We start from the raw sequence: 10,247 nt of genomic DNA, 5'->3' as shown, positions 1-10,247 counted from the left end.
GTTGTCCTGCTGAAACTGCAACTGCTTCTTGTAGGGCATGTAGGGCAGATTGGGCCACCATTGGCTGGCACAGGCCATGCCCTGTGCTTCCCCCCTGCCTGTGAGTGGCCATGTCTGCGTGCAGGCCGCCCTGTGCTGTGATTGACCATGTCTCTGTGCGGGCTGCCCTGTCATGTGAGTGTCCGTGTCTGCTGTGTGTGGCTTGTAGTTTGGAAGTGTCCCGATGTCTGGCAATGGCAGTTCCCATGAAAATAAAATGTATAGCCTGTAGACCTCATCACCCAGAGGAAATGTAACACAGTCCTAAAGTACTCCAATAATCAGGCCAGACACCACATTGTTTTCCACTGTACATACTGTAACAACACCTAATTTAAACTGCCAACACAAAACATTGGCACATATGCAGTAACCACACAGAGCAGTGGCACACATGCAGTGTACAACAGTAAAGTGGCACATATTACACATGCAAGTGCCCATACACAGAAGTGTCACAATAACACACATGCAATTCCTGTACAGAGCAGTAGCACTTAAGTAGTGCCAATGCAGAGCAGTGGCACAGTAGTCCACCCATTGCCCATGAGAGCAGTGGCTCAGCAGCACAAATGTGCGGTGCCCATGCAAGGCAGTGACACCATATCAGATGTACAGCTCCCAAGCAGAGCAGTGGCACAGTAGCCAGTGCCTAAAAACTAAAGTGGCACAGTAGCACATGCAGTGCCCACACAGTTGTGGCACAGTAGCAGATACTTGAAGTTCCCACACAGGACAGTGGCACAGTTGCTCTTAAATGCAGTGTCCACAAAGAGAAGTAGAAGATCCATGCACAGTACAAGATGCATGCATTTCTATTTGCCACCTCTAAGGGTGCCTCTGTCATCCTCATGTCTGCCATCCCCTTGTGTTCCACATGAATTTGTAGTGTTGAGACAGAAAATAAAGGAATTTGAGAATGTACATTAAAATGTATTTACACAAGATACTGGAAATAATTGGCTGGAAAAATTAAGCCATCAGGATTCTGTGTACAAGAAGGATTTGATCACCATCAGGAAAGAAAAATTGGAAAAAGTAAAAAAAGATTCTATAGAACAGCATGTATACCTGTGGCTAACAGGATCATCAAATCAGGATAATCGGAGACCTAGATTCAAAAATCATGCTATAAGAAACTTCCAGGAAAATCAACCATCCAGTGAATATACATAATCTGGTGACGAATCTGCGCAAAAGTCAACCTCCTCTGGAATCACAAAGAAGCCCTCTTTATGGGTGAATATCTGCGCTGGACATAGAAAGCTGGAAACATGAGGAGGGGGGCTTACGGGTAAATGTAATAGGGTCTGAGTTTTTTCTGCAGGACAAACTCGTTCCTTCTCGCACATTTAAAGGTACGAGTTTGTCCCACAACTCGGCAAATGTAATAGCCTGAGAACATGTGAGTTCAAGGCTATTACATTGTGTAAGTCCATGTGAGTATTTTTCATATGAAAACTCGGACCTTGTAATGCAACTTTCATTACAAGGTCCGAGTTCCACAGAAACCTTCACAGATCAGTGAGATCCGTGAAGGCTTCTGTGTTAAAAAAAATAGTAAAATGTTAAAAAGCCCCCAAAAAATTACGTGGGGACCCCCTAAAAGCACAACCAACAACAGGCTTTTCTCAGCCGGTCCTGGTTGAGAAAATACGGAGGGAAAAGACATAGGGTCCCCTGTATTTTCATCAACCAGGACCAGGCTCAGTGAGCAGGGCCTAGTTGTGGAAATATGGGTACCAAAATGGGTAGGGGTCCCCCATATTTTCCACAACCAGCACCAGACTCTTTCTAGTGGGGGTGCAATATCACAGCCGAGGGTCCCCTGGCCAAAGCATCATCACCTGACCGCTAGTCGTCCCAAGCAGGGGATCCCTGGGGAGGTGGTAACCCCCCAAATAAAGGGTTTCCCCCTTTCCAGGGCACCCCAGGCTTGGGCTGATAGCCCGAGGCTATCCCAGACACCACAGGGCATTGAGTTCTGGGTTGATTGTGTAAAACATAGATGTGATAATATTGTATTTTACTGTAGAGCTTGAGGTACCAGCAAGCCCCCCCCCCCACATGCTGGTTATTGGAGAACCACAAATACCATCCATGACACCTGTAAAAAAAAACATACTCACCTACCCCTTGATTCCGGTCCTCTTCATTCCATATGTTTTACTGTTTTACTGTCAAATTTCAGGCATTTTCATCAACAGCACTGATCACTACACATTATTATGTTCATGCTCTCGACGTGAATTACTAGTGTTTGACCGGAGGCACTATAATATGCTCCGCAGACACATATAATAGCAGGAGCGGCTGAATGAAATTTGACAGCCATACATTGCATGCTGATGTGACTGTCTTGTTTATGAGCTACACTATAGCTTTTACTATTGGTGATTCTGTCATTTGAACAGCCGACAATAGCAGCAGTAGGAGCGGCTGGGTTAATCGAATAATCACACTGTAGCGCTAATGTGAATCCTGCAATAAGAGTTCTACATATGAATGCCTAAGCATTGGAGACATTACAATATATCAAGTTAACAGAATAAGAACTATTGTGATTCCACTACAGCAGCCACCTGCCACTGTGCTGACATGATTGATGTGGTGTGAACTAACATTATTTCTTATTACTGTAAAAATACAGAATTACACAAGATGTTAATGAAATAACAGCCTCTTCAAACCTTATTATCTGCACTAAATAATCTAAAAAACAATAGTACAATAGAGGTGGAGCCTGGTGGTTAGTAATAATAGTGGTCTACAAAAATATATATTTTTTTGCTTTCACAAGAACTAAATAAACTTAGTCTATTTATATTTTTGTGCTGAATTTCGGATATGCATTCAGATTCTTTCCATCAAAGCTGGGTTTTTTGTGACATACATTTAAAGTTTTATTAAATTTGTACTTTCGGAAGTCTAAATGATAAATATACACTTCATTCTGGCTGACCTAAAAAGTTGTAGATGATGATTTTCGGGGCATATTTTGCTTTTGGGATGTCTCTCTTCATGATCCAGGCAGCCAGCATACTGGAACTCCATTTGCCTTGGTACCTCTTTTCCATTGTAGAAATCTGCTGATGGAAACAGTCACCATGCTCATCACTGACAGCCCCCAGATTTTCTGGGAAGTAGTCTAGGTGGGAGGCCAAGAAGTGAAGTTCTAAAGACATGTTGCATCCCATAGCTTTGTATTAATTCACTAGATCATTCACTATGGGGCATATTCAATTGGGTAAGAGAATAGTAAAAACCCACACCTGCGAGGTTTTCCCAGCAGATGTGAGTTTTTACTGTTCAAATAGCTGTGTATTTTTTCTTTTTTTCACGCACCTCCAGAGCAAGTGTGATTTTTCCTAAAATCGTTAATTTTAAGAAAAATCAACAGGACTTGCTCTGGCACCCCAGCAGTATCCCGAGGACTAACTAAGCAATTGGAAGTTACCAATTAGCTTAATTAGTCCTTAATTACTTACCTTCCGAAGCGATGTCTTCTTCATCCAGCGTCGGAAGCCGGGTCTTCTGCAGCAGGGTGAGTATGTCAGTGTGTGTGAGTGTTTGTAAGTGTGTATGAGTGTGTGTGTGTATGTATGTATGTATGAGTGTGTGTGTGACCCCTAGTTTGTGTGGCCCCCCCAGTGTCTGTGTGGCCCCCCGGAATGGGTGCTGGGAGATCTCCCAGCAGCCCCCGGGACTCCCAGCAGCCCCCTCTCCAGTGAGAAGACAGAGGGGAGGCCACCGGGGATTTCAGAGCTGAAAAGCCAGTGACCACTTTTTTAAAATTGGATACCGCAGGTATCGGGAGTGCGCATATCCACGGTATTCCAAATTGGGCGCAAGGTTTTGTACCTCGCTAAACCTTGCGCACAATTGAACATGTCCCTATATCACGATAGTTTCCTGCTTTATGATTTCTAAGAAATCAAGTACAAATATTTTTGAATGACAAGCAGGCTGCATTTTCCAGTGGATTTAACAGTTCCGGAAAATGTTCATAATCCATTACTGATCTTTTTTTGTGGCCCTATAAAAATTCCTTCTTTCAGTTTTGTATTATTTACTTTTGTAAATTTAGATTTCAAATGCATAAATGCAGCAGAGTTTTTATTAATTGCTTTTATAAATTGTTTCTTCAGTCCTAGTCTAATATGCAGTGGAGGTAACTACACATTTTCAGGATCCACTAAAGGGGCATTTAACACATTTTTCTGCCCAGGAATAAGAATAGGCCATTGTCTGTGTGTCTATGACAGCCCATAAAGAACATTAAAATCTGAAAAAAGAAAAGTAACTGTCACAAACACACTATGCCTGATGGAAAAATTCTAATCACATATTTGATTTCAGAATTTAAAACTGCACTAGAGTCACTATTCAGTTTTCTTGTGAAAAAAACATGTTGACCAGTATAATAAGAGGACATACTTGCCATTATAACATAACTGGCAGTGATTATAAGATATCCTCTTATTTAAAGATTATTACATTCCCTCATATACCGGACATAACCTTACTAATCTGACCAAGTAGTCAAGTTTCTATACCTATAGAATTCTATGATAATTACATTGTAGCAGACTGGAGTGCAATTACAAATATACTAGAAGCAGCTCTGATTTTGGCAACATTTATTTATCATAGTTGCAAAGGGGAAAGAAATATCAACATAGAACTTTTCCTATGTCACACCAGCCAGTGCTATATGTTTGGCAGAAAAAAGTATAAACTGATTCTCTATAAGTGTAATTAATTAATTACTTAATACTATTTAGAAAGATTATTGTATTTTAACAAATCTAACCCAAATTCAACCATTCAATCAGACTGTCACAGGTCATTTCTGTAGACTACATATGGAGAGGAAATTTTTGCAACAATAAGCCTAGAACCAAATGTCCATGTATAGTGAGAATGAAATTTCTATAGGTATAAGACCAGTGGTATAAGGAATATTTTAAAACACATTTCATATTCTTTTCACACATCTACTCTATATCTTTTTTTAATATATTATGAATTTTTTTATCCTGACCATTACATTTTAATGGATACTAATAAAGATTTATTATATTTTAATCTGAGCCACTATTACTATTGAAGATATATTCTCGCAGTTGTTGCTAGTAGTGCGCATTACCTCTTATATTGAGGATTTATCCACTGCATTGTGGGAGATGGGACAGAGATTCATCGACAGAGGTTTTTTTCCTATAAGAGAAGTGAGAACTTTAAAGACGTGCTTGCCAAGTCGGATATAGGACTAATAAGGAATAAAAATGGGTTACTTGCTAAAAATGGAGCCTTTAAATGCCATGGGTGTGTCAATTGCCAATTTTTAATTTTGGGTGATCATTTTTTTGACCCCAATTCTGGTACCAAACATGAAATCCGACATCATCTTGACTGCAATAGCTGATTTGTGGAATATTTAATCAGATGTCCCTGTAACTCTCTCTATGTGGGAAAGACCATTCGCGCACTTAAGGAGAGGATCGCGATACATCGGTCCTCTATTAAAAAAGCCCTTGTCTCTGTGGATCTCAATACACCACCGGTAGCGAGACATTTTGCAACACTTGGACACACTCTGAGAGAATTTAAATGCATGCCAATTGACCGTATCCCCCCTTTGCGACATGGGGGTGATAGGAATAGGGCATTGTTACAGAAGGAATGCTATTGGATTGACCGCTTAAACACTGTTGTACCCAATGGGCTTAATGAGGGACAATACTTGAATTGCTTCCTTTAAAATAACCTATGCGGTGATATATGGTTCTAGATTGTTCTTAGATTATTCATTATTTGTATATGTGTACATTTGTTATGCCACATCCATGTTCTATGTTGTCTATTGTGTTTGTTTGTTTGTCTGTTGGTACTATACTATAATGTGTTTATTGTGGCATCATCTATACCCTACTCATTGGCTAACTCACTGATGAGCATTGTTTACATTCTATTTTTATGTAGCTGTGCCTCTTTGTTGCAGCGCATTATTTGATGCATCTGTTTGTTCAACAATGCTGGTTGTTATTGTATTTGGTTGTCATGACACCCGTGACGTCACTTCCTGATGTGACGTCCGGCTGTTCCGGATGTTTACACACGGCATGTTGCACGTGTATTGAGCCGCGCTTCCGGGTTGTTTGGAGAAGGCTGCAGGTGCGCGCCTTTCCGCAGGTGAGTGAGATTGTCATTTATGAGGTTGGGTATATATGTTGCCGCGATATATATATATTTGCTGAGTAGGCAGCACTCTCAGCGACTTAATAACTCAAACTTAGAGCTTGTTGGATATGATAATCAACATTTCAGAACTCTTTTATATGTTCTTTCATCAGGATACAAAAACATAGCATTGTACTGTCTTACCTTAAATACTGTATATCAATGCATCACCGATTTGTGATGTAATGAAGTTAAAACAGGGTAACGACTGATAATAGGCCAATATTTATTGGTTGCTTTGGCTTTACCAAAATTACCCTGAATTAACTTTGATATATAACAAATCAGTGATGCATTGCTATACTAGAGGATGTAATTTGAAAGGTTTATTAGTGAAATCATATGTCACCACATTGGTAACCAATACAGGAGGACATTTCATGAGGACAAAGAAGACAGGCTGTTTCAGATGTCCCAACTGCACCACTTGCAATTATATGATCAGCGGCAACTCTATCAACCATCCCCAAACTGGAAGAAAATATAACATCTCACATTATGTGACATGCACTACAAAATTCGTAGTGTATATGATTGCATGCCCATGTAGCGAAAGCTACATGGGCAAAATGGAAAGGATGTTTAAGGAGTGCATGGCACTCCATTGAAGTGCCATCAGAAGTGCATTGGAAAAAGGGCACAGTGATCAGACGGTAGCCAAGCATTTCTTGGAAGCTAAACACAATCTTGCATCTTTACGATACAGAATAATAGATCACATTCCTCCTAACATACGAGGAGGGGATTGTGCAAAGAAACTGTTGCAGTTTGAAACCAACTGGATTTATAAACTTGATGCCATGTCCACTAAGGGACTCAGGGCCTGATTCAGAGCCGGACGCTATTTGCGCTCGCTCGGTCAGAAAAAGGGGCCGGCTATTTAAATTGAGCGCTCACTCTTTGCGGTCTGTTGACACCTCTATGTCTGAGCGAGCGAACGAAACATGCGCTCGCTATTTTGTAAAGACGCCCCCTGGCCGCTCGCATCATACGTCATCTCCGCTATTTATTTGATTAATCGAGTACATCGAAAGGCATCTGAACTGCTCGCAGTGCTTGTGGTAGGTTTATCGTACCGCAATCATGCGAACAGTTCAGGCTAAGAGACAACCAAGTGACGTGGTCGATGACGCTGCTTTGTTAATTATGCACACCCTTAAAACGCCCGTTTTGACCATTTGGCATGCCTGTGTTCGGATCTCCACTCCCCGTTTTCAAGCACCTTCCCCTGTTACCACCCACAAACGCCTCATCCTGTCACTCAAATTAGCAGGCACTCGCTATTTGGCGAGCGCTCGATTTCCAATCGCACTGACTGGTTGGCACATGCGCATTATGACCCATACGCATGTGCAGTTGTGCGAACATTGCTCGGAGCGAATGAGCGGCCGCTTACGAGCGGCTCTGAATCAGGCCCTCAATGTACAGATGAACTTTCAGTGTTTCCTTTGATTCTTTAAAAAATGTTTTTGCATATCTTCATTTGGGTAATAATTTTTTTTTTCTGAGTTAATTTTCAGTATTGATTATCTCTGTCATACTCAATTGACAGTTTAACATTCATTCACATTTAGTATATTTTCCTCTAAAACACTCTAATTGATAGTGCTTTGGATGTTTTCCTTATACTATGTAGCAAATTTAGAAAATATAGTGGTCGCTCACATCAGCTTAATGATATTGCACAGGTGCTTGTAAAGGGCGGGGTTTACTCTGAACCACAGAAGAAAAAGGTATTCCCTCCAGCACACTCCAACAATATCAGCAAACAATACTTGAACCCTACATGATAATAGAAATTCAGAGGTATTAGTTGCATACATTTGCAAATATATGATTAAGCGTCGGGCCAGCGTCAAGGCTCCTCTATACCGGAGTCCCTAACATTAAGGGGTTCATGTGCGAGGAGCAGGGCACCCCAAACGAATCCAGCCAAGGACCATCCCCAGGGCATCACACAAAAAAGGGAAAAAAAGTGATAGTGAAGTGTAAAGTATAGATGTGTAAAGATAATCAATAATATTTACTGATATTCTCTGATGATGGATCTAATAAACCCGAATCGTTAGAACCACCTACCATGGACTAATATAAATATATATATATATATATATATATATATATAAAATATATACACAGTATATTGTAAAAAGAAGGGAGGGATAAGGGTATCAGCGCCAACTGGTCTCACACCATATAATATCAAGGAAACACACTTAAAAAAGTGGGCCGTAAAAGATGTTAAAAACAGGGGGTAACAATTTGTTAAAAGATAACCAATGACATATACAGATAGAACAGATAATATTTAGCACAAAACACACACAAGCCTTATCTTATATCAGGAGATTAGAGATCAGTTAGGAAATGGCCCAGACTTTGTCTATGCAGACTTCATCAAGAGGTATTGGTGCTGGGGACAGGCATTTTATTTATACCATGAGCAGTTTACTAATAAAATTAATGAGCATGACCTCACTTCTTGAGTTACAAACATTGGTACCTCTCCACGTAGTCAGTATATAGTATTATGCATCCATAACAATTGTCGCTAACTCAAAAATGTACAACAGCCATAAATATTTTACATAAGACAGTTATTAAATAATAAAAAATAGCAGAGATAATGGATCTCCTGTCCCAATGGTGGCCGTATCATTTCCGCCCCATTTCTGGTGTCCTAGGAGTGGTAATGCGCATGTAGTACTCTCCAGTACCAGTTTGGAACGCAGAAGGTCACTTCCTGTGATGTGCTTCCTGTCCTAGTATAGTAGTCCAGCACTTCCCATAGTTGCTGGAGTGCACATGACCAGCATCCTGACTTCCGGTGATGTATCTCCGGTAATTGGAATGTGGAAGTAGCGGCTGGGACATGCGGTGGCCATCTTTCAGTGTCACTCGTCACATTGATATAAAAAAATGGCCATATTAGAAAAGGGGAATAAAGAAAAAGTATAAGTATGCATATATTAAATAATATATTTTAATTTTTTAATACCGTACATAAAAGGACATTCCTAATATAGTGTTAAAAAACTATATTGCCGAAATAAATTACCATAAAGAAAACCCACAGAGTGGGAAAAGGAGGGACCAAAATTTAAATATGAAAACTTTTTATTATTCACTATGCAAATAGCACAGCAGATCTTTGTCAGAATTACACCAGATGACCCTTGCGCTAGCTAGACACAATTCAGCTGTCTAGCCACCGGCCAACTAGCTGACATCGTTTGCCCTGCTACCAAGAACAGATGGTGTTTTATCCTCCACCCAAGTGCTACAAACCAACCACAGAAAACAACAAATCAATTACACTCATGTGGTGCACCTGTGTGTTTGTGTGCTGCAAGAGAAACCCAGAGGAAATGTAACCCTGTCTGCAGCCTGCTCCTGCAGACTCTTATTGTATTATCTATCCCCCTGTAGGAGAACTGTGTCAAATAAGTTTATTTTTTATATAACCCTCCCCTTAGCGCCTTCAACCTCGGTGATGCACAGAGCTTCTCAGCAAGAAATGGAAATGATTCTCAAAGTAGCATGGGGTAGTAAAGATGTTGTAATAGCAAACAAAACATGCAGTAGCCAATAAATAAACCGTTTATCTTTTTTTATTTTTTTTATCACTTCTAAATAATAGTGATTACCTTCTGATAGGCAACTTAATTAGATCTGTGAGATACAAACATCTATGTAGCTCATACAAATGTGGTATGTGTGGATAGAAAAGATAGTGGAGTTGGAATGCCACACTTGAACTGCTCCCCACCGTCCCCCCGACCCCCGTACTGTAAGGGTAAAAAAAAAAAGGGGAGATATTGTTAGCAACACATGGTGGATATTTTAAGATATTTTTGATGTTTATTAAAAAATGTATTTTTTACTTTGATCATTAGCACTCTTTTGTGGCTATATATGTTATATAGCCTTTACGAGTTGTATGGACAAGCCTTTTTAAGGAGCTC

Source organism: Taudactylus pleione, unplaced genomic scaffold, assembly GCF_031769625.1.
Source record: "Taudactylus pleione unplaced genomic scaffold, aTauple2 ptg001573l, whole genome shotgun sequence".
In the NCBI taxonomy this organism is placed as follows: Eukaryota; Metazoa; Chordata; class Amphibia; order Anura; family Myobatrachidae; genus Taudactylus; species Taudactylus pleione.
This window is presented reverse-complemented; position numbering follows the sequence as displayed.